At 36.4% G+C, this 26,606-nt stretch overlaps 1 long non-coding RNA gene across 1 annotated transcript in view; it reads right to left on the reverse strand.

The window, feature by feature from the left end:
- The window catches only part of LOC141499924 (uncharacterized), a 44,450-nt gene extending 20,011 nt beyond the window's left edge, over positions 1–24,439 (reverse strand). Inside the window, exon 1 of the long non-coding RNA XR_012471800.1 lies at positions 23,324–24,439. This is a non-coding gene — a long non-coding RNA (uncharacterized LOC141499924). The remainder of the gene's footprint in view (positions 1–23,323) is intronic.
- Positions 24,440–26,606: the final 2,167 nt, after the last annotated feature.

Raw genomic sequence — 26,606 nt, forward strand, 5'->3', positions numbered from 1 at the left:
GTTCTTTGAGTTAGTTTCAATCTCCATCCACTGGGAAATTTTCTTTTCCCCTTCTGGCATAAAAGAATTTTTTGTATAACCACTATTTTCTTAGGTAAGTGACCTTTAGTTGATATAGTTTATAAAATAATTTCAACATAGATTATTCCATATGGTTGCTTAGCTACATTCATTCAGTTGCTCTTTATTCTGGGGCACCTTATCTCAGCCCTTATTAAATAAGTATTTTGGGAGTGTGGAGATTGGCTCAGATTTTGTTATCCCAAATAGTGATTTTTCTCCTTGAGCAGTTTTCAGCAAAGGATGTTCACCACCATTTTGAATCTCTTATTGGAACTGTGTCATTGTCACCCCAGTGGAACCTTCTAGCAGCCTGAAAGGATTCTACAATGGAGGCTTCAGAGAACAGGTTTGCCGTGTTGACACTTCCAGAGTGAACTGTTACTTGTTGACAAAGCAAGATCAAGTAAAGTCAACCTACTGAGACTAATGATGGAAGCATATCTTTGCATCGCCTAGATTTTTCTTCCCCTTCTGTCCTTTAGAAATTTTTACCTCAAGGAAAAAAATCATCTTACTAATCACTCTCCAGATAATTAAAAATAAAAAATCAAGCTGATGAGCAGTGCAGTACAGTATTAGAGTGTCTATCTATTTGTTACCTTGTCAGCTTCTAAGAAGCAACTATTTCTATCCTGCCCCAGATGCAAGAAGTGTACTCATCCATGGAAATTCCACTTCAGAAAACAAATGAATCCATAAAACTCCAGATGATTATATAGTCCACATTACAGCATTAGCTAATGAAGTAAAATAAAAGTAGAGACAATGTGGCCTTCATCAGGAGAGGTCACTGCCAAGTTACCACATTAAGTTTTCAATGGGAGCCCCCTCTGAAAGGTTTATCAAGTAAGTTATTTTTCAAAGGCTTGTACCAGCTTCCACATCAGTGAGATACAGAGATTACTTTAAAGGAAAGCATGATATGTAATAATAATAATAATAATAATAAAAATAAAAATAATAATAAAAATCCCAGAGATGGAAGGGACCTTAATGATCTAACTCAATCTGTGCCTGAAGTAAGAATTCCCTCTCCAACATCTTGATAAGTGGTCATCTGGCCTTTATGGGAAGATTCTTGGGTGTAGAGACAAGGTAGAGAATTCATTGCTTTCCCTCCTGTCTCCCTTCATTTCCCTCCTGAAGCCCCAAGCAACCCATTCCCCCTCAGCCTGGGCTGTAAGTTTTTCCTTCTATTGAATTGAAATCTGCATCTTTGTCACTTCTACCCATTGCTCTCAGAAGACAAGTGAAACATATCTATTCCTGCTATACACTTCAGCCCTTCAAATATTTGTAGACAATTATCAAGTATTCTTTTCTTCAGGTTAAAAATCCCTAGTTTCTTTAATTTCATACAATATGGTTTCTAGTCCTTTTGCCATTTTGGTACACCTTCTCTGGCCATGTTCCAACTTGTCAGTTTTGATCACAAACTGAGACATCCACTTGTTTTTGTTGCATTGTTTCAGTCATGTATGAGTATTTATTTGCCTTTTTGGCAAAGATACTACAATCATTTGTCCTTTTCTTCTCCGGTTATTTACAATTGAGGAAACTGAAGCAAACAGGGTTGAATGGCTTGCTCAAGGTCATACAACTTGTAAGTGTCTGAGGTTGTATTTGATCTTATCAAGTTCAAATGAGGCATTCAGAGTTGAGCATAAAATTCTAGATGGGTTCTAATTGAACATAATATTCTAGATGGGGTCTAATCATTGTGCAGAAGATAAGAACTATCTCTTCCCAAATTCAGATCACTATGCAATGAGAGCATTTTTGGCTGCCATGTCACACTATTGGTGAACTTCCAACTCCTGAAATCCTTAGAGTTTTTAAAACACAATTTTTCCCATTCACATCTTCTAGATTTGTACCTTTGTAGGTTTTTTCGAACTCACTCATAGAATTAGAATTTTAATTTTGTTCCTATCACATTTATTTGAAAATATTTTATTTTTATTGATGCCTTCTGATTTTATATTACCTACATTTCAAAATATATCCAGAAAAAGAGAGAGAGGAAGGGAGGGAGGGAGGGAGAGAGAGAGAGAGAGAGAGAGAGAGAGAGAAATTGGAATTGGGGATTGAGAAAGGCTTCATGTAGTGATTTAGTTGAGTTTTAAAAAAAGTAGTGATTTAGCTGAGTTTAAAATTAACCAATATATCAACAATGACTCAGTATATGCAATATTCCACCCCCATAGTGCCCCTTCTTCTGCAATGAAGTATCTCTATTAAATTTCATATTATATTTAACTCGCTCTTGGAACTAGACAAGATCAGTTAGGGTTCTAATTACATTAACCATCATTTCAGCTGTTAGCTTGGTATCATTTGCAAATATGGTAACTTTGCCAATTTTGTTTTCATCCAAGTCAGTACTAAAAATGTTGAACAGAACATGTCTGATCTCTAGGGAACTCCTTCAGAGACATTGTTCCAGGCCAAAATTGATCCTGTTCATTAATCTCACCCTTTAGTTTGAACATTAACCAATCCCAAATTCAACTACCTAATGATACTGTCATACAATCCATCTACATTTCTTTATCAAAAGTAGCCTAGCAGAGTGGGCAGAGTGCTAGATTTGGAGTCAGGAAGATCCTGACAGCTGTCACTTAACATCTCTGTGACTCAATTTCCTCATTTTTAAGATGAAGAGGTTGAACTCTAAGACCCTTTTCATTTCTGGAGTCAGGTAGAAGATATAGTGGATAGAGTGCCAAGGCTAGTCACAAAGATCTGAGTTCAAATTTGACCAGAGACATTTAGCAGCTGTGTCATCCTGGGCAACTCACTGAACCTTCCTTGTCTCAGTTTCCTCATCTGTAAAATAAGCTGGAGAAGGAAATGCTAATCCACTCCAGTATCTTTGCCAAGAAAAACTCAAATGGATCATGAAGAGTTGGACATTACTGAAATGACCAAATTATTACAATAGGGACATTTGCTTTCAAACTTAGATTGCAAACTGTAACCAAGACTAAAAGAAATGTAGTAAATTGGGAAACATTTTTTACAACCAGGGTTTCTGACAAAGGACTCATTTCTAAAATATATGGAGAACTGAGACAAATTTATAAAAAAAAACCAAGTCATTCCCCAATTGATAAATGGTCAAAGATATGGAAAGGCAATTTGCAGATGAAGAAATAAAAGTTATTCATAGTCATATGAAAAATTCCTCTAAATCATTATTGATTAGAAAAATGCCTCTTTGAGGTACAACTCACAACTATCAGATTGACCAATATGACTAGAAAGGAAAATGATCAATGTTGGAAGGCATATGGGAAAACTGGACTCTAATGCACTGTTGGTGGAGTTGTGAACTCATTCAACTTTTCTGGAAAGCAGTTTGAAATTATGCCCAAAGGGCAATAGAAATGTGCATACCCTCTGCAGCACTAGGACTATTGGGAATATATCCTGAAGAGATCATTTAAAAAGGTAAAAATTCCACATGTACAAAAATATTCATAGCAGATCTTTTTTAATAGTTTCAAAGAATTGGAAATTGAGGGGATGCTCATCAACTGAGGAATGACTGAGCAAATTGTGGTATATGAATATGATAGAACACTATTGTTCTATAAGAAATCATGAGGGACAGGATTTCAGAAAAAAGCCTGGAAAGGCTTACATGAATTGATACTGAGTGAGATGAGCAGAACCAGAAGAACATTATACACATTAACAACAACATGGGGTGATGATGAACCTTGATGGACTTATTCATTTCAGCAGTACAATAATCAAAGATAATTTTTTTTATTACAGACATCATTTGAGTTTTACAATTTTCTCCACCTCCCCATGGAAAGCAATCTGTCAGGCTTTACTTTGTTTCCATGTTGTACATTGATCCAAATTAAGTGTGAGGTGAGAGAAATCATATCCTTAAGGAAGAGACAAAAAGTCAAAGAGATAACAAGATAAGACAATAAGATATTTGGATTTTTTTCTAAATTAAAAGGAATAGTCCTTGAACTTTTTTCAAACTTCATGGCTCTTTATCTGGATACAGATGGCACTCTCCTATGCAGACAGCCCCAAATTGTTCCTGATTGTTGCACTGATGGAATGAGCAAAGTCCTTAAGGTTGAATGTCACCCCCATGTTGCTGTTAGGATGTTTTTCTGGTTCTGCTCATCTCACTTAGCATCAGTTCATGCAGATCCCTCCAGGTTTCCCTGAAATCCCATCCTTTCTGGTTTCTCATAGAACAATAGTGTTCTATGACATACATATAGCACAGTTTGCTAAGCCATTCCCCAGTTGAAGAACATTTATTTGATTTCCAATTCTTTGCCACCACAAACAGGGCTGCTATAAATATTTTTGTACAAGTGAATTTTTACCCTTTTTCATCATCTCTTCAGAGTATAGATCCAGTAGTGGTATTGCTGGGTCAAAAGGTATGCTCATTTTTGTTGCCCTTTGGGCATAGTTCCAAATAGTTCTCCAGAAGGGTTGGATGAGTTCACAGCTCCACCAACAGTGTAATAGTGTCCCAGATTTCCCACAACCCTTCCAACAATAATCATTATCCTTTCTGGTCATACTGGTCAATCTGAGAGGTGTGAGGTGGTACCTCAGAGAAGCTTTAATTTGCATTTCTTTAATAATTAATGATTTAGAGCAATTTTTCATATGGCTATGGATTGCTTCGATCTCCTCATCTGTAAATTGCCTTTGCATATCCTTTGACCATTAATCAAAGATAATTTTAAAAGACTTGTGATGGAAAATATCCATGTCCAGAGAAGGAACTATGGAGTTTAAATGAAGACCAAAGCTTATTATCTTCAATTTTTAAAAGTTGTCTTATGTATTATGTCTTTTTTTCTCTCTCTAATGTTTTCTTTATTCTGTTTTGATCTGATTCTTTTCTCACAACATGTGCGATTTGATCTGTATTTAGCATGGTGATAAATTTAGAGCCTATATCAGATTGCCTTCTGTCAGAGGGAGGGGGGAGGGAAGGGAGAGAGGGAGAAAAAAAATTTAAAACTCAAAACCTTGCAAAAATTATTGGTAAAAACTGTTGTATATATAGTTGGAAAAACAAATAAAATATTAAAAAATAAATGAAGACGAGAAGAAAACCTTGACTGCATACCCTATTCAGTAAAAAATATTTGAGTATACATAAGTGCATGGAAAATGTAAATTTTTTCTAATTTATACATTTTTGTATATGAATATATTTAAAGACTAGTTTGCTAACAATTGTATACATTATAAAATGCATTAAAACATAAATCTAAAAAAAAGATGAGATAGTAACTAAATGAATTTGACCCTAGAAGTAATAGGGAAGCAGTTGAGTTTATTGGATAAATAGGTGGGGAGTCTATTATTGTGAGGGGACATGGTCAGACCTTTTCTTTAGAAAAACTTTTGAGAGACTCCCAGCCAAGATGGCAGGGAGAGAAGACAGGCACAGTTCTAAAGTCTCCTGATCTTTTCCCATCTATCCCATGAAACAAACATCTTAACAGAAATCCAACCCACAAAACCCAGAAAGAAAAGCCAGGAGAAAGAACATCAACCTCAGGATTTGTCTCCCACAGCAGCATTGGACCAATTTGGGTGGGTGAGTCTGGGCTCAGAGGGCAGATCAGCCCCGGATCAACCAGATTAGCAGCTGAATTGGAGCCAGGGAGTCTGAGGGGCCTAGAGCCGGACCTGCTGGATCAGCAGGGGGCTTTTCAGTGGGGGCTTGAATCAACTAGGGAGCAGAGGCACTGGTGTTGGTGCTGACCCTCTGGAGCTTGCCGACAGGGCTGGGGTGGAGAGTTCTGGTGCAGGAAAGCTATGGACACCATTCCTGGGCTCCTCTGGTCTGAGGAACTCTGAGTTCATGCCTCCATTACAGCTGAGGCCTGTTCCCAGAACAAACAATTGCAGACTACTTCTGCCTCAGGCCCAGGTGTGTGAGCAGAAGACCCAGCCCAACCAACAGGCCAGGGTAAAGAGCATCATTGATTGAAGGTAAAAGAATTCAATAGCTGCAACTCCTCCCTTCAAGCAAAGGGAGAAGGCCTCAATCAAGGTCATAGACACTCCAGAGAAAGCAACCAGCACCTCCTACTGGCCAGTCAGAGAAGTTGCATTCAGTGAGTAAAGCCTTCAGTGATCCCAAGCCCCTGTGAACAGCCCCTCCCCAACTCAAGGTCTTAGCAAAATGAAGAAGGGTCAGTGGAAAGATGGATACATAGAAAAATTCTTGGAAGGAAAAGACCCTAACTCAGAGAAACCTAGAACCTCTGGGGAGAATACAATCTGGTCTTCAGCACAGAAAGACTTCTTTGAAGAAATAAGAAAGGAGTTTAAAAATCAACTGGAAAATTTGGGAGAGACAATTAATACCTTGCAACAAGAAAACAAATCCTTAGAAAATACAATTGGACAAATACAAAAGGAGAATAAATCTCTCAGATCCTCAATTGGACAAATACAAAATGAGAATAAAACTCTCACATCATCAATTGGACAAATACAAAGTGAGAATAAATCTGTCACATCATGAATTGGACAAATACAAAATGAGAATAATTCTCTCAGTTCTTCAATTGGACAAATGCAAAAAGAAAATAATTCTTTCAAAACCTCACTAGGTCAAATGGAAAGCTCTTTCAAAAGTAGAATTGACCAATTGGAAAAGGAGTTGCAAAAGGTTAATGAAGAAAACTCCTCCCTAAAAAAAATAATGGAGTCTGCAGAAACTAATGATTCCATGAGACAGCAAGAGCCAGTTAAACAAAATTTAAAAAAATAGAAAAAATAGAAGAAAATGTAAAATACCTCATCAACAAAACCACTGACCTCAAGAATAGATCAAGGAGGGGCAACCTGAGAATTATTGGACTTTCTGAAAACATTGAAGCGGGGGAAAAAAGCCTGGACTTAATATTACACGATCTTGTGATGGAAAACTGCCCTGATATCATGGAACCAGAGGGCAAAGTAGTTATTGAAAGAATACATAGATCCCCTCCAGAAAAAGATCCTAAAATGAAAACACCAAGGAATGTTGTGGCCAAATTCCAGAACTATCAGATAAAAGAGAAAATCCTGCAAGCAGCCAGAAAGAAACAATTTAAATATCAGGGAGCCACGATAAGGATTAGACAGGACCTGGCTGCATCAACATTAAGGGATTGAAGGGCCTGGAACAAGATATTTCAAAGAGCAAGGGAGCCTGGAATGCAGCCAAGAATCCACTATCCCACAAAGCTGAGCCTTCTCTTTCAGGGAAAAAGATGGACATTTAACAAAATGGAAGAATTCCAAAAATTCCTGATGAAAATCCCAGAGCTAAATAGACATCAAACAGGAGGTCCAAGAGACACATGAAAAAGTAAAAAAAGAAATTTTAAAAAAAGGGGGTGGTAAAAGAAAAAAAACTGCTATCCAATAAGTTGAAACTGGCTATATCCCAGCATGGGGGAAAAGATTCTCATAAATCTTGAGAATTGTAACTCCAGCAGAGAGAATATACCTAGACAGAAATGATGGACATTCATGATCTATCCATGAGACTGCTATCTAATGGGATGTAATTGGCTTTAACCACACAGACTCTAATAACTCTCAAGATTTTAACTCTATTAGATAGAATGTATTTAACCAGAAGTGACAGATACTCAGAATTTTCTATGACTCAGACAGAATGATCTAAAAAACACTACCTCCTTAAAAAGGGGGATAGGAAAGAGATGGGAACAGGGAGGGGATTGAATGGGGTAAATCTCATTACATTAATAGGTACAAAATACCTATGGTGATAGAGGAGAAGAAGGGAGGAGGTAAGAAACACCTGAATCTTCTTCTCATCAGACTTGGCTTAAAGTCAACCTACACATACTTAGGTAATTTATAAAACATCTAACCTTACAAGTATTAAAAGGGGAAAAGGGGAGGGGGGAACAGAGAAAAGGAAGGGGAGTGGGGGAAAAGGGGGAACTACCAAAAGGAAGGGAAGAGATAAGGGGGAAAAGGGAAAGGTGAAAGAAAGGGGAGGGGTGATATAGGAGGGCAAACACAGTGAAGGGGGTGGTATTCAGAAACATAATACTGGGGAATATGGATGGGGGAAAGGGGGAAAATACAAACAGAGGGAAGAGAGCATGGAGGGCAATAGAGAATTAGTAATCATAACTTTGAAAGTGAATGGGATGAACTCTCCCTTAAAATGTAAGCAAATAGCAGAGTGGATTAAAAACCAGAATCCTACAATATGCTGCTTACAAGAAACTCATTTGAAGCAGAGAGATACATATAGAATAAAGGTAAAAGGTTGGAGCAAAATATATTTTGCTTCAGCCAAAGTAAAAAAATCAGGGGTAGCAATCCTTATCTCAGACAAAGCAGAAGCAAAAATAGATAAGTGTTCAAAGAGATAAGGAAGGAAACTTTATCCTCCTAAAAGGTACCACAGACAATAAAGTTATTTCAATACTGAATACATATATGCACCCAGTAGGATAGCATCCAAATTCTTAGAGGAGAAGCTGAAAGAACTACAGGAAGACATAGACCCCAAAACTCTACTAGTGGGAGACCTCAGCCTCCTGCTCTCAGATCTAGATAAATTGAATCATAAAATAAACAAGAAAGAAGTTAAGGAGGTAAATAGATTGTTACAAAAACTAGATATGGTAGACTTAGGGAGGAAATTTAATGGAGATAGAAAAGAATATACCCTTTTCTCTGCAGTACATGGAACTTATACAAAAATTGACCATGTACTAGGACATAAACACCTAATGATCAGCTGCAGAAAGGCAGAAATAGTGAATACATCTTTCTCACATCACAATGCAATGAAAGTCAGATGTAATATTGGGCCAAGGAGATATAGACCCAGGACAAATTGGAAACTGAATAACCTCATTTTAAAAAATGAGTGGACTAAAAAACAAATTATAGAAAGAATTAACCATTTTATCCTAGATAATGACAATAATGAAACAATGTACCAAAACCTATGGGATTCATTCAAATAGACTCTCAGGAGATATATTATAGCTTTAAATGCTTACATGAATAAATTGGAGAAAGAAGAAATCAATGAACTAAATATGCAACTAAAAAAATTAGAGAAAGAACAAATCAAAAATCCCCAATTAAATACCAAATTAGAAATTCTAAAAATTAAAGGAGAAATTAATAAAATCAAAAGCAAAAAAAAACTATTGAATTAACAAATAAAACCAAAAGTTGGTATTATGAAAAAAACCAATACAATTGATAAACCTCTGGTCAATTTGATTAAAAAAAGAAAGAAGAAAACCAAACTGCTTGTATCATAAATGAAAAAGGTGAACTCACCATCAATGAGGAGGAAATTAAAGTAATAATTTGAAATTATTTTGCCCAACTCTATGCCAAAAAATTTGATAATCTAAGTGAAATAGATGAATATTTACAAAAATATAAGTTGCCCAGGTTAAATGGAGAAGACATTAAATACCTAAACAACCCTATCTCAGAAAAAGAAATTCAAAAAGCCATCATTGAACCCCCTAAAAAAAAATCTCCAGGGCCTGATGGATTCACAAGTGAATTCTACCAAACATTTAAGGAACAATTGGTTCCAATTCTATATAAACTCTTTGGAAAAATAGGGAAAGATGGAACTCTGCCTCTTTCTATGAAACCAATATGGTGCTGTTACCTAAATCAGGAAGAGTTAAAACAGAGAAAGAAAATTATAGACCTATCTCCCTGATGAATATAGATGCAAAAATCTTAAATAAAATCTTAGCAAAACGATTACAATAAGTTATCACTAGGATAATACATTATGATCAAGTAGGATTTATCCCAGGAATGCAGGGTTGGTTCAATATTAGGAAAACTGTTAGTATACTCAATTATATCAACAACAAACATATCAAAAATTATATGATCATATCAATAGATGCTGAAAAAGCTATTGACAAAATACAACACCCATTCCTACTAAAAACACTAGAGAGTGTAGGAATAAATGGACTGTTCCTTAGAATAATGAGCAGTATCTATCTGAAACCATCAACAATCATTATATGCAATGGGGAGAGGCTAGAGGCATTCCCAATAAGATCAGGGGTGAAACAAGGGTGTCCATTATCACCGCTACTATTCAATATTGTTTGAGAAATGTTAGCTTCAGCAATTAGAGAAGAAAAAGAAATTGAAGGAATTAGAATTGGGAAGGAAGAGACAAAACTCTCACTCTTTGAAGATGACAGGATGGTCTACCTAAAAATGCCAAGAAATCATCCAAAAAACTACTTGAAACAATTAGCAATTTTAGCAAAATTGCAGATTATAAAATAAACTCTCATAAATTCTCAACATTTCTATATATGTCTAGCAAGATACAACAGGAAGAGCTAGAAAGAGAAATCCCATTCAAAGTAACCTCAGACAATATAAAATACCTGGGAATCTATTTGCCAAGACAGACTCAGAAACTTTTTGAAAACAATTATAAAACACTTCTCACACAAATTAAATCAAATTTAAATAACTGGGCAAATATCAACTGCTCATGGATAGGTGGAGCTAATATAATAAAAATGACAATTCTACCAAAACTAAACTACCTGTTTAGTGCCCTATCAATCAAAATTCCAAAATACTACTTTAATGAGTTAGAAAAAATTGTAAGTAAATTCATATGGAAAAATAAAAAGTCAAGAATTTCCAGGAGCTTAATGAAAAAAAAAGTGCAAAAGAAGGTGGCTTAGCCTTACCTGATCTAAAATTATATCATAAAGCATCAGTCATCAAAACTGTTTGGTATTGGCTAAGAAATAGAGTGGTGGACCAGTGGAATAGACTAGGTGCAAAAGCAGGAGACATTTATAGTAATCTGCTGTTTAATAAACCCAAAATGTTCAGCTATTGGTATAAAAACTCCCTCTTTGATAAAAATTGCTGGGATAATTGGAAGTTAGTATGGAAGAAACTTAGATTAGACCAACACCTAACACTCTTTACCAAGATAAGATCCAAATGGTTACAGGACTTAGACATAAAAAACAATATTATAAGCAAATTAGAAGCTCAAGGACTAGTTTACCTGTCAGATCTATGGAAATGGGAGCAGTTTATGACTAAGGAAAAGTTGGAGAACATCACCAAAATCCAACTAGATGATTTTGATTACATTAAATTAAAAAGCTTTTGCACAGATAAAACCATTGTAACCAAGATTAAAAGAAATGTAGTAAACTGGGAAACAATCTTTACAACTAATGATTCTGACAAAGGACTCATTTCTAAAATATACAGAGAACTGAGTCATATTTTTAAAACAAAAAGCCATTCCCCAATTGACAAATGGTCAAAGGATATGCAAAAGCAATTTACAGATGACGAGATCAAAGCAATCCATAGCCATATGAAAAAATTGCTCTAAATCATTAATTATTAGAGAAATGCAAACTAAAGATTCTCTGAGGTACCACCTCACACCTCTCAGATTGACCAGTATGACCAGAAAGGATGATGATCATTGTTGGAAAGGTTGTGGGAAATCTGGGACACTATTACACTGTTGGTGGAGCTGTGAACTCATCCAACCTTTCTGGAGAACTATTTGGAACTATGCCCAAAGGGCAACAAAAATGTGCATACCCTTTGACCCAGTAATACCACTACTGGGTCTATACCCTGAAGAGATGATGAAAAAGGGTAAAAACATCACTTGTACAAAAATATTTATAGCAGCCCTGTTTGTGATGGCAAAGAATTGGAAATCAAGTAAATGTCCTTCAATTGGGGAATGGTTTAGCAAACTGTGATATATATATACATATATATATATATATATATATATATATATATATATATATATATATATATGTTTGTATATATGTCATGGAACACTATTGTTCTATTAGAAACCAGAAGGGATGTGATTTCAGGGAAGCCTGGAGGGATTTGCATGAACTGATGCTGAGTGAGATGAGCAGAACCAGAAACTGTATACCCTAACAGCAACATGGGAGTGATGTTCAACCTGGAAGGACTCACTCATTCCATCAGTGCAACAATTGGGAACAATTTTGGGCTGTCTGCAAAAGAGAGTGCCATCTGTATCCAGATAAAGAGCCGTGAAGTTTGAACAAAGTTCAAGGACTATTCCCTTTAATTTAGGAAGAAAAAACAGATATCTTATTGTCTGATCTTGTTACCTCTTAGACTTCTTGTTTCTTCCTTAAGGATATGATTTCTCTCTCATAACACTCAGTTTGGATCAATGTACAACATGGAAACAAAGTAAAGACTGACAGATTGCTTTCCATGGGGGGCTTGGGGGAGGGAAGTAAGATTGGGGGGAAAATCGTAAAACTCAAATAATATCTTTAATAAAAATAAATTAAAAAAAGAAAAACTTTTGAGCTGTGCAAATGGTGGATAAGAGAAGGGAGTGATTTAAGACAGAGAGACCAATTAGGAGACAATTGCTTTAGTCCAAAAGAGTGGTGATGTAGATGTACTGGAATATTCACTGTGTGAATAGGGAGGAGATAAATGCAAGAGATGTTGTACAGGGAGTAATGGAACATAATGAATAAGGTAGAGTGAGGGTTTGAGGATGTTATTAAGGTTGCAAACCTCGTAAATAGAATACAGGTGCACTTAATAGTAAGAAGAGAATTTTGAAAAAGGTTGAGTTTGTGGAAAGGAAGTTGGGAAAATGAAATTAACAATAAATACTGCAAAAATTCCATGCCTTTTCATCCTGTGCAACTCACTCTGACTCACTAAAAACAAGAAGATGGGTTGGGCCTCCTACACTTCACTGCTATGGAGGACAGATCCTGGTCTCTGAGGGTTGGGAACCTCTGTGGGTAGAGTTGTGAGGTCATGGAGAATGGGTATGCTTAGTTGCAGGGAGTGGTTTCTTCATTGACTGCTGCTGTGGGTGCCATGTTAGGTTATTGCCTCTAGAAGGCTTGCATGCAAAGGGAAGGCAGAGTGGGAGATCAGGATAGATGGTCTTATTTGGAGACAAACTTCAAGAATGACTATTTCAGGTAGGGTAGGATATGTCCCATCTTCCTGGCCTTTGACTGGATGATCACATACCCCTTGAAGTCAGTCCATAAGACCATTGTCCTGATATGTCTGTTCATCATGACAAGAATTGACTATGAGCAGGAAGAACATTTAAGAAACAAGCAACTTACCAAGAACTCAGAACCACCGTTAGTGGACATTTTAAGAATGGGTGTCCCTAATAGAAATGAGCACATGTCACATGAAATCAGAGCCTTTTATCTCCTGTCCAAAAACACAAGTCCCTTCCTTGTCCCCAATTAACTGTTTATTGCCAAGGTCAAAGACTTATCTGATGTACCTCATTCTCTCACCATGTGGGCTCAAATTCCTTATCAACCTTCCCCTTCCCCACAACCTGGTATTCAGGCCTTTTAAAAGGAATAATAACACAGGTGCGGCTAGGTGACACAGTGGATAGAGCAAAGGCCCTGGGGTCAGGAGTACCTGAGTTCAAATCTGGCCTCAGATGTTTAATAATTACCTAGCTGTGTGGCCTTGGGCAAGCCACTTAACCCTATTTGCCTTGCAAAAACCTAAAAAATAAAAGGAATAATACAAATGTGTGAATCTGACTGCAGGAATCAGTCCTTTCACTAATTCATCTGACCTGTTAATTCTGTGGTCCCTTTTTTTTTTGTGCCAATCCATCTCTTTCCTCTCTATGAAGAGAGAAAGTCCCCTAGTTCCTAGTGAGATGTAAATTAACTTAAATCAACATTCCTCAGATTCCACCACTCTGGCTTCTTTCCTCATCTTCCCTAACTATTTCTCTGTAAGATATAAACAACTTTTCTCAGTTTCCTATAACTAATGTAGAAATGAAACCTAAGCACTTATTACAAGAATGATCATGAAATGCTCTGTTACCATCTCCTGACTCATCCAACAATTCCATCCAACATTTATGGAGAACCTGTCATATGTAAGTGATCATCTTTCTTTCTGAAAGGTGATACTATTTTTTATTCTTGTTTCTATAGCTAAGAAGGCTTGTTGTTGTTCTTGGCATTCATTAGGAGATTTAGTTCATCCTGAGTTTGGTATTTCTGACCTTATTCTGACATGAAGCTAATAGAACTCCTGGAAATTGTCCAATCTAACCCTATCCATTTTTCAGATGAGGAAACTGAGTCTCAGAGTAGTCAAGTGATTTGCTCAAGGTTACATAAGTGGTAACTGCCTGGACTTTGAATATACATATATGTATATATATATATATATATATATATATATGTATGTGTGTGTGTATATATATATATATATATATATATATATATATATATATATATATATATATATGTCCACTGGTTCTAAATCCAGAGTTCTTTCCATTACAAGTTGATTTCTTAAAGCACCATAGGTAAAATGTACTCAGGTCCATTCTGTTATAGCGAATACAATACATTATAAACTGAGGAGGGAGGAGAGGAAGCTCTTTCAACCTGATGGACTCTTTATTCTCTGTGGATTTTTGTTATTGATCTGTGTACATTCTGGTAGTTGGGGATCTGGAGAACTGCATCTATTAACTTATATTCTTGATGAATATTTGTATTTAGTACAAGGTTTTTAAAAACTATTTTGGTCACTGACTCAGGGTCCCCAAATTCTGACCTTGCTTTCAGGGTCTTCATGCATCTGCCCTAAAGCAACTCATTTCTTTTTATTGTTTTATTGATGCCTTTTGTTTTTATATCAAGGTCATTTCTACATTTTCCTCTTTCCATAACCCCATGAGCCTTCTCTTGTAACAAAGTAAAACAAGCGAGCAAAATCAAGAGACATAGCCACAGAATCTAATATCACATGGAACATTATACACACTCATTGTTTCTCCCACCTCTCCAATAAAAAAAGTTACATTTCCTTATTCTTCTGGGGCAAGATTAATAGTAATAATTACATAGCCTTTGGCTTTGTTTTAATCTTCTTTTATTTATCCAGTCAAGCATCTTTTAAGTTGCTACTATTAAATATATCAAGCCCTGGGCTTTGTGAAGACAAAGATAAAATTAAATAGTTCCTGACTTCAGGGAGCTTACTATCTATTGGGAGTGGTGGGAGGGATATGAGAAAGTACATATGTATATAGAGTATGCTAAATACTTAGTAATTTAGGGACATAAAAACTGGGGGTTTTAAGGGAGACTGCTTGGAAAAGGTTGTATTTGAATTGGACTTGAAGTCAACTAGATTTTATGATTGTGGAGATGAGAAATATATACATTCCAGTTCTTGTGGGGGTGGGAGGTGGTAGTGAAGTAGATGGGGCTGCCCAAAGAAAAGCAAGGAGGATGGATTATTGAGTGGAAGGAACATCATGAAGAAAGGGAGTAATCTAAAATGAGATAACATGTTCAGTAAGCATTTTAAAATCAACATTTCTAAAACAGGCCTCATTATCCTTCTTTCTAAATCCTCCCCACCTCTTACCTTCTCCATTACTGAATGAGGGCAGCACCATTCTCCTATGCTGGGACTCACAACCCAAGAGTCATCCTGAATTTCCCACTATCACTCACCATATCCAAGCTGTTGCTAAGTACTGTCAAGTTCATTTTTGCAGCATCTCCTGGATTACTGCAATAGCCTCGTAGACCTCAAGCCTCTCACCACTCCAATCTACCCTCCATTCAATCACTAACTGTGATTTTCCTGAAGCACAAGTCAGATCATGTCACTCTTCCCTTTTGCCACCCCTCCCCAAGTAAACTCCAGAGGCTGCCTATTGCTTCCAGGAACAAACACAAAATGCTTTGTTTGACATTCAAAGACTCTCATAACCTAACCATCTCCTACATTTCCAGTCTTTTTACACCTTATTCTCCAACAGGTAATCTTGGCTCTAGTGACTTTAGCCTCCTGTCTATTCCATGAATAAGATGCCCCATATCTCAGTCTATCCCTCTTGCCTAGAATAACTTCCTTCCTACATTCAGACTACTGACCTCCCTGGCTTCCTTGAAGTATCAGTTAATATTGCATTTTCTACAGGAAGCTTTCTTCAATTCATTTTAATTCCAGTGTTTTTCCTTCTTAATTATTTTCTACTCATTCTGTATATAACTTGCTTTGTTTATATTTTTTTGTATGTTTTCTTCCTGATTAGACTGTAAGTCCTGGAGGTCAGGGACTGTTTTTTTGCTCTTTTTTATATCCCCAAATATCTGGCCAAAGCAGGTACATATCTTTTTTTTATTAGTTCTGCTGACTTTGTTTGTATTGATTCATAAAAATCTGTCAGTGCTTCTCTGTATATTCCTCATATTTGTTATTTCTTATCTCAAAATAATTTTTCATGGTTACATACCACAAGTTGTTTAGCCAGTCCTCAAAAGATGAAGACCAATGTTGTTTTGAATTCTTAGTATGTGTCTTTTTTAAAAAAAATCTTGGGCAGCTAGGTGCAAAGTAGATAGAGCACTGACTCTGGAGTCAGGAGGACCTGAGTTCAAATATGACCTCATACACTTAATAATTACCTAGCCATGTGGCCTTGGGCAAGCCACTTAACCCATTGCTTTGCAAAACAAACAAAAAATCTCAATATGCTCTGAGATACCACTTCACACCCATCTGATTGACTAATATGACAAAAAAAGGAAATGATAAAAGTTGGAGGGGATGTGAGAAAACTGGGACAATGCATTGCTGGTGGGCTTGTGAACTGATCCAACTTTTCTGGAGAGCAATTTGGAACTATGCCAAAAGGTCTAACAAACTGCATATCCTTTGATAAGAAAAACTGTTGTTAGGTCTGTATCTCAAAGAGATTATACAAAAGGGGGAAAGTCCCACATTTACAAAAATATTAAACGTAACTCCTCTTCTGGTGCAAAGAACTAAAAATTGAAGGAATACCCATCAATTGGGGAGTGGTTGAATAAATTGTGGAATGTGAATGTGATGGAATAGTATATCTAGATAAGAAATGTTGAGCAGGAGGATTTCAGAAATACCTGGGAAAAACTTACATTAAATTGATACTGAGTGAAGTGTGTAGAACCAATAGAACATTTATATAGGAACCAGTTCCAGCCTTCTAAGGAACAGCCTGTGGGTGCCTGGGTCCCTGGGGGGGCATGGCAGCAAGGAATGGTTTCCAGACTCTCAGCCCAGGGATCACCAAGGACAACTTGGAAGGTCAGTGGAAAAACTTTGCCATACCAGAGTGGGCGCAGAGCCCAGTACAGCAGAATCCTCAGTACAATCCTGCCCCAGGAACCAGAAGCAGACCTGGGTAGCCACCTAGCAGCTGTTTCCAGAGCTCTTAGCCCACAGATGATAAGGGGGTTGGGGGATATCGTTGAGGTTTCTCAGCTATCCCTGGGACAGGACTCTGTTACTCTGCCCAAACTCAGATCAAGGTCGAAGTCTGGAGCCCCATATTGCCATAACAGAACAGGGACCCTCCTCACAGCTCCATGGCAGAGGAGAGTGGTTGTGGTCATCCACAGACTAGAGCACAGGCCAGGAGAGTTTTCAAAGCTTCTCGTAAAACCCCAGGGAATTAAGTTCCCTGGGGGGGGGGGGTCCCAAAAATACTAAAAAGCTTGGGAAGCTCATTAAAATCAGATCATAGGCTGGGAAAATGAGTAAACAACAGAAGAAAAAGATTACTTTAGTCCCATGAAGGATCAAAATACACACTCAGAAGACAACAGAGTTAAAGCTTCTGAATGAATCTAAAACCTCCAAGAAAAATAGAAATTGGTCTCAGGCTATGGAAGAGCTCAAAAAAGATTTTGAAAATCAGGTGAGGGAGGTAGAGGAAAAATTGGAAAGAGAAATGAGAGCAATGCAGGAATATCATGAAACCAAATCAGTAGCTTGGTGAAGGAGATACAAAAAAATACCAAAGCAGGTAACATGTTAAAAAGCAGTTTAGGTCAAGTGGAATTGACCAAAAGGTCAATGGGGAGAAAAATGCCTTAAAAAGCAGAATTGTCCAGATGGAAAAGGAGATAAAAAAGTTTTCTGAAGAAAATAATTCCTTCAAATGTAGAATGGAACTAAAGGAAGCTGATGACTTTGTGAGAAATCAAGAAACAGTAAAACAAAACCCAAAGAGAACATTGTATATAGCAACAACAACATGTTGGTGATCAATTATGATAGACACAGCTCTTAGCAATACAATGATCAAAGACAATTCTAAAAGATGAGTGATGGAAAATGCCATTCAGGGGGATGGCTAGGTGGCTCAGTGGAGTCAGGAGGACCTGAGTTCAAATCTGACTTCAATCACTTAGCTATCAGTCACACTAGCTGTGTGGCCTTGGGCAAGTCACTTAACCCTATTGCCTTGAAAAAATTTAAAAAAAAAGATTAAGGGAAAATTCCATCCATATCCAGAGAAAGAATATGGATCATGAATGAAGCTCCAAGTAGACTATTTTTACTTTTTAAAATTTGTTTTCTGTTTTTTTCTTGCTTGAGATTCTTTCCTTTTATGCTGTTACTTCTTTCACAGCATATGGAAATTTGTGTGACATGATTGTGCATGTGAAACCTAAATCAGATTACTTGCTGTCTAGGGGGAGGGAAAAGGAAGGGAAAGAGAGAGAAAATTTTACAAAAATAAATGTTGAAAACTATCTTTACATATAATTGGAAGTATAAATAATAAATAAGATCTCATTGTGCCCATGAGTTCCCCATTTGCTTCACACAGCTCCAACTTTTCTTTACAATCTAAATTGTAGCTCATATTTGTAATTGTAACTCATATTTATTTGATTTTTGATCTGTGCAATACTTTTTTATATAATTTATTTCATTTGGTCTTCACAGTAGCCCATTGTAGTAGGTAACAGGAGTTTTATTGTTCTGTCCTGATTATATAAGGAGTAAACACAAGCTCAGAGGTAAATGATTTGCTTTAGGTCACATTGCTAGGAAGATAATAGGATCTTAAATTCAGAGCTGGAAAAAACCCCAGAGGTCATGTAGTCCAGTCCCCACATTCTATAGATGAGGAAGTTGAGGCTCATAAGGTTAAGTGACTGAGAACTGATTCTCTGATTACAGCAGTGCTTTTTCCACTACATCACAAGTCATAGAATTTTCAACCCAGAAGTATCATTTTAAGAAAGATCTAGTCTAAAACTATCATTATCAAGGTTTAAAGTAGACCACTTCACTTAGCTATCTTTCTCTCTGCCTGCTATTGTCCATCAACCTTTTTCATTCCCATCCACAGTTCTAAGGTAATCAATGATATTTCTACATTAATTACAATATGTACAACATTTCTTTCATTAATTAAATAATTAACTATGATACCCTACCCCAGTTTATTAAATATTTTAAGTTTGTGTGCTTATATATTTAGGGAATGGAGGGTTGTTAGAAGTTATTGAATCATATTTTACACATATGTATGTGTATATATATATATATATATATATATATTTATGTTTGTGTCTGTTGCTAAGTCTTGCTCTCATTTTACAGATAAGAAAACAAGACTAGAAAGATTAAATGAGCAAGGTCATTTTTGTAATAAATAGTAGAATTTATAGTTCATCTTAGGTCCTCTGACTACAAACTTTATGTTATTTCTGTTATATAATTTCTGTGTATTATCACCCTCTTATTTATTTATTTTATAAGCCAGAGGAACTTCTGTATATATCAATCCTCTGAATTTTCTAGATTTTAATAAAGGTTGCTCACTATCCTATTTATTAAAAGTGTTATTAAAAATCAAAGGCATAAATAAGTACTTATAGCAGCTGTGAGAAAGGCCAAAGTCAAAAATCACCTCTAACCATTATTAAAAACTGTTGACTTGGAGTGGCTAGGTGTCCCAGTAGATAGAGCACCAGCCCTGAAGTCAGGAGTACCTGAGTTCAAATCTGGCCTCAGATACTTAATAATTACCTAACTGTGAGGCCTTCGACAAGCCATTTAACCCTATTTGCCTTGCAAAAAAAAAAAAGACACACACACACACACAAACCTAAAAGAAAACCTGTTGACTTATCAATTTTGGAAATGTAATGCCATCATTTCAATTTTCTCAGGATAGTTAGCCAAAGTTTTTCAAGAATTCTCTTCATAATATTTTTTGGCAAAATAAAAGTTAAAGCAGTATTTTAAGGAAATAAATTGTCTTCAGCCTCTTTTTTTCCCTTTACCTCTCAACATCTCTTCTTCCATAATACAAAACTAGGCTTTCCAGAAAACATTTATACTGATAATTCCTCAAGGCACTAGGTTGTTTTTTGTTTTGTTTTGTTTTAAGACAGAACCAGGGATAGAGCTTATGATTTGAGGAAAATGTCTCAATGTAGATGCAATTTGCATTGCAAATACATCTTTGCAATTTACAGTCTTAGTTGTATAGAGCAAGAAAAGATGAAATGACTTGCCCACAATCACACAGCCTGTCTTTTAAAGATAGGATTGGAACCCTGGTCTTTCTGGCACACTGCCTTTCCTTAACCCTGTGGTAACAGCATTTATAGTCTTTGTAGGAGAGGTTATTGGAATTTATGTTACACTTCATATTAAAATGAAGACACTGAGATCCAAAATCTTCAAGAAGAGGAGGTAACCCTAACCAATGACTCATTATGACCATTTATTCCAAACTGACCGCATTCCCAGCACCTGATCATTTCACAATGAGGTCCCTTGTCCATTGCTGATCTTACTGGCATTAGCTCTTTGCATAATATGTATCCCTGTCAAGAATTCCTGGTCAGAATGCCAGACTGCCCAGTGTGCTGGGATGGGGATCTTGCCTGAAACTTTAAGAAAATAATTTTGAAAAACTAAAAAGAAACAATCATATGGAAAGAAGGAAACAAAGTCCTTCTATCCAGGACATACCTTGAGAAGCTATACAGAAGGAGAGAAAGGAAAAAATACAGGTAGTTATCGGTTTATTTTTCTAATATGAACTGATTTCTTGAAAGTATTAACAAAGGGATTCACCACAGTCTGGGTCATAGAACTGTGCAAACTGCATCTTCAAGACTGTACTTATAAATGTTTGACAATTTGCTCTTGGAAAAAAGTATAACTAATACATCTTTAAGTTTATTGGGCATTCTTTTTTTAATTTTATTTTTAGGTTTTTTGCAAGGCAATGGGGCTAAGTGGCTTGCCCAAGGCCACACAGCTAGGTAATTATTAAGTGTCTGAGGCCGGATTTGAACTCAGGTACTCCTGGCTCCAGGGCTGGTGCTCTATCCACTGTGCCACCTAGCTGACCCTTTAATGAGCATTCTTAACATTATTTTCATCATTTTAAGTCTTAACATTCAACAAAACAATGAATAAAGTCCTAATTTTTAGAATTTGCTGATCTCTGAAGTATAAATACTTAAGGATTTAAGTATAGACTCCAAACATTTTGACCTTACTCTAGCACATTCCTGTTTATCCTCATGATAAATTAAAGTAACTAATAGAATATTTGTATTAAAAATAGACTTTTATTTCATGGAGGATCTTGGGACTAAAGAAATTTTGAGGCTGTCCAATAATAATCCAGTCTATTTTCCTCCTTCTGTTCAATTCTGGATCCAACTTGTCCATATTCTTTCTTTTTTTTCTTTTCTTTTTAAAAATGAATTTACTATTTATTTTTATCATTTCTCTTAAAAATTGAACTCCAAATTCTCTCCCTCCTTAATACCTTATCCTCACTCACTGAGAAGGTAAGAAATGTGAATCATGTGAAACATAATTCCATATTAGCCAAATCACAAAAAACCCCAAGAAAAATAAAGTGAAAAATTATACTTCAATTTGTACTTAGAGTTCATCACTTCTCTCTCTGGGGGTGAATAACATATTTTCATCATGAGTCGGTTGGAATTGTCTTATACTATTGTATTGATCAGTCTTTGATAAATCTTATCAGTATTGCTACACACTTCACCATTGATGATCTTTACATTATTATGGTTACTGTGTACAGTGTTCTCCTTTATTTCCCTTTGCATCAGTTCTTATTAGGTCTTTCCATGTTTTCTGAAACCATCTCCCTCAACATTTCTTATAACACAATAATATGCTACATCTTGTTCCAAATTGTCCATTTTCAATGTCTGTTAAAGATATAGATGTTGACAGGTAAACTGAAAGCTATTTAATAGTATGCCATAATTTAGGCAATAGATATTCTTCATCAACTTGGCTTTTTCCTTTGTGAAATGGTTAGTACAAAACCTTTTGCAAGGGTATAGAACTCTTTTTTAGAGTTCTATTAGTTCAATTAGTTTGATTAGTCTGAGAACAATGACTGTTTTTTCCTTGTAAACTCTCTTCCCCCTCCCCCTTTCCCACCTGCCCCCCCCCCCCCCCCCCCCCCCGCCACACACACATTAGGTTTTTAAAAATGCTTGTTGAAGGATTATTCTAGGGTTTGATGAAACCAGCAAGTCATCTGCAAAAAGAAGCATTGGGAAGACATTGACAGCAATAAGGCAACCCTTAACTAGATAGTGAAGTAGATAGAATTGAGTTCCAATTCAGCCTCAGATACTTGCTAGCTGTGTGACCTTGGGCCAGTTACTTAACCCTGTTGGCCTCAGTTTCCTCATTTGTAAAATGAGCTGGAGAAGGGAATGGCAAACCACACTGGTATCTTTGCCAAGAAAACCCCAAAGGAGTTGAAGGATAGTCAGATACAACTGAAAAAAAATGACTGAATAATAAGTTTCCATTTAGACTGTTGGATTTCCATATAAGTAATGACTGCCTTTGGCGAGCACAATTCTTCTTGTGTTATTCTTGTACTGAGATTAATCTTAAAGTCTTCAAGCAAGGTAATCTCCATTATTATGTATTTCAAGAGACCTTAATGATTTTGACATATTCATGGGAGACATCTGAAGGAAGGGTGACTATGAGCTAGCTTTTTCTCTGTCAGAACAAATCCTTTTTTTTTTACAGTGAAAAATACTGTGTGAAGTGGAATCATATTTTTTACATGCAGTGCCTGATATATAGAAGGTGCTTAATAAATGCTTGCTGATTGATTTTTAATGAATTATGTGATAGTACTACATCATGAAGTAATTTATGGAAAACACTTTGTAACTACCTACAAAGTGCTGTAATATTAACACTGCGATTCATCTTTTTTGACTTTTATGTGCTGTGAATATTATCCCATAATATCTAATGATCTTTGGTATGTTGATAACACATACAATCTCAGTAGACTCACCGGTATAAGTCCTCCATTAGATAGCTCTGATATTTTGGTAAACTTTGGACCCAAGAAAGAAAAAGGTCACATTTAGAAGATCTCTTCCTCCAAGACTTGCTGCTGGAAGCCTGAGGACAAAAGAGGTAAGACTTTTATAAGCCACTTGGAAAGATTTTATAGGTCTGATTGCAGCCAAAGAACAAGATGAGCCAGAGTGAGGACCAGAATAGCCTTAGGTGACATGATGAAATTGAGAAGGTTGTTTTCAGTATTCTTTAATTCTTTCTTTTTTTTCCCTCCAACTTTCAACTGCAGCTCTTTTCAAAGGGCAGGGACCAAATTTTTGCCTTTCATGTATCCCCAGAACTTGTTTAATAAATGCTTTTTAACCAACAAACTTAATTTTTTGGAAGAAAAACATTTAAAAAATCAAGAACATTATAATGTTTCACCAGTCACCTCACCCACCTCAGGAATATTGGTATTTTGAAAGAGAAAGTTTAGAGGTGGATGAATCCAAAGGAATAATTTTCTAATTATGGAATTTCAGACACAATTGACAGCTATGTAGGGTGGACAAATTTTTAGACAGTTAAACCTTTCTGATATTTTGAAATATTAACTAGGGGAAACCTACTACCTGAAGTTCTAGCAAGCACAGAGAAAATTCAACAGAACTATGACATAGGGGTGAAATTTAATTTAACCAGGATAACTCTCATTTTCCAAGAATATCTGAAGCTTTCTACCATTTATCACTATAGTTTTGCTTTTTCAGGAAGCAAAAAAAAAATAACTCTACACTCATTCTGCTTTTGGTAACTCCACATAATTTACTTAATTAGGCTCAAGGTCTCTACCTTGGCATTCAAGGCCTTATGTAATTTACCCACAAATTTACATTTCCAACCATATTTTCTATTCTTCCTGTGCTTTCAAGTCAAATAGCATCCTTAGGGCATGCCTTCTCTCCCTCTCTCCAACTCTTTGCATTTATACCTATTGAAATTCTGCCTGTATTTCTTTTTGCTTTTTCTTTGTCTTAATAGTATTTTACTTTTTCCCCAATTACATTTAAAGGTAGTTTTCAACATTTATTTTTGGAAGATTTTGAGTGCATTTGTATTTCAAGGTTCATTTTGAATTTCAGTTCCTTCATTAAGTCTTCTTTGATCTTCCCAACAGGACCTGAGGCAATTGTTTGGTATGATAGAATGAACACTGAATCTGAGAGAACCTATGTTCAAACACTGGCTTTTATGCTCACTAGCTATATGACTCTGGGCAAACTACTTTCCTTCTCTGAGTTTCAGTTTAATGTCTATAAAATATGGGATTAACCTAAATGCTTTCTATGGTTCTATCAAGCTATAAATCTATCACTTATTCTTCCTCCATAACATTTTGTTTATAACTCTTATGGTATTTAACACAATATCCCTTATTCTATTTATTGTTGTTGAGTTGTTTCAGTCATCTATGACTTTGTGATATCCTCCAATTTATACTATAGTTGTGGTTATTCAGTCATTTTTTTCAGTTGTATCTGAATTTTCGTGATCCTATTTGGGGTTTTGCTTGGCATAAATCCTAAAATGAGTTGCCGTTTTCTTTTCCAGCTCATTTTATACACGAAGAACTGAGACAAATAGGGTTAAATGACTTGCTCAGGGTCACACAGCTAGTAAGTGACTGAGATCAGATTTGAACTCAGGAGGATGAGTCTTCCTGACTTCAGACCCAGTACTCCATCCACTGCACCCCCCTAACTGCCTTGTGCTGTAGCTACTTGTATACTTATCTTTTCTGCTAGATTATAAATTTCTGGAAGGCAGCAGAACTTATGTTTTGCCCACATTCGCATCTTTAGTAGCACCTAGAAAATAAAAGAGGGGAAACTATACTGAATCTGGGAATGTTTTAAAGGAAAAGCAATTGTTTTTATATCATTGTGCTCCTCTGGATTATCCTATCTCCAAGTCATAATTACAAATTGTCTCTCTTAATGACAACTACCCTTGATTCAAGTATTAAGTGGAGGGAAATGGTTGGCACTCCCCAAACTATTGTTTACGAGCCCCCACTGGTGTATTTATTTTGTCTCTAGTCCATGAGAATACAATTAGCTCAAATCAAAGGCATTTTATTGGAACAGAAGAGTGACAACTCCTCTCCCCCACATATCTGGCACACACTCTTCCTCAAAAACACAAACACAGATAGTGCCAGCTGGAAGAGTGGAGATTCATAAAGTTTACAAGGGAAAAAGGCAGACATATAAGAATCACATGTATCCAAGGCCCATGGCAAGAGAGCAACTCATCTACCTCTGATGCTGCAGGACTTCAGGACCACTCCTAGCTTTACTATTTAACCCTGAGTGGATTTGGTCTCCAAGAGGCACTCTTCCATTGGATGCTACCAGATGCTGCTTTAATGGATGCTGTTTAATTACTTGTCTATAATCACCATTGCCTCCAGCTTTGGGTTCAGCTGGCATTCTGGCCCAAGGCACTGCTATGTGCTTTTTTTGGAAAGCACTTGAACCCTTGCCCTCGAGATTGCAGGAATTTCTGTAGGAGCCTCTTGACTCTTAGGCTCTCTAACTGTACTCCTAGCAGAGTCTACTCCTCAGCTTTTAATCTCCAAGTCTCTCCCATGAGCCCACATCAATGAATGGACTGAGAAAAGATCTTGAGCAAGCTCATTGCCTTTGCCAAAGTTCAGGCTTTTAGACCTTCTGAATGTTTTCACTCCCTTTACAAATCTTTGAATAAATTTGTCGTTTAGGTTCTGCTGAGGACCATGTCTGGAAGGGACTTTGCCTTACACTCTTTCGTACTATTCCTGGAATTTAACTTTCTGAATATAGTGCAAAATTCTTAGTACCTTTGTCCCCTTTTTGTCACTTTGCCTCTGTTTCTGAAAAAGTAGAATTGGACTATACAGGTCTGAGGCTATTTTTTGATAAATTCATTAAGGGTAGGGAATGGGTTTTTTTTGTTTGTTTGTTTTTTGTTTTTGTCTCATTGCCCCCTGTGTCAGACACACTGCCTTATATTTGGTAGACTAAATACATTCTGTTTGAACTGTATTTTCTTTGATTCCTGAGTACCCATGATCAAAGAATGTATCACCACCAGTTACCCCACTGGTGATGTCTCTTCATTCTTAGTTAAACTTGTCCTTAGAAAGCAGATGTAACTGGTTGCATAAATGGAATTCATTAGAGAAAAGATTTAATGTATGAGCAAGATTCATGCTCTTTTATTATCCATGCAATATTAAGAGTCCTAGATGA

The sequence above is a fragment of the Macrotis lagotis genome, chromosome X (assembly GCF_037893015.1).
Source record: "Macrotis lagotis isolate mMagLag1 chromosome X, bilby.v1.9.chrom.fasta, whole genome shotgun sequence".
Classification (NCBI taxonomy): domain Eukaryota; kingdom Metazoa; phylum Chordata; class Mammalia; order Peramelemorphia; family Peramelidae; genus Macrotis; species Macrotis lagotis.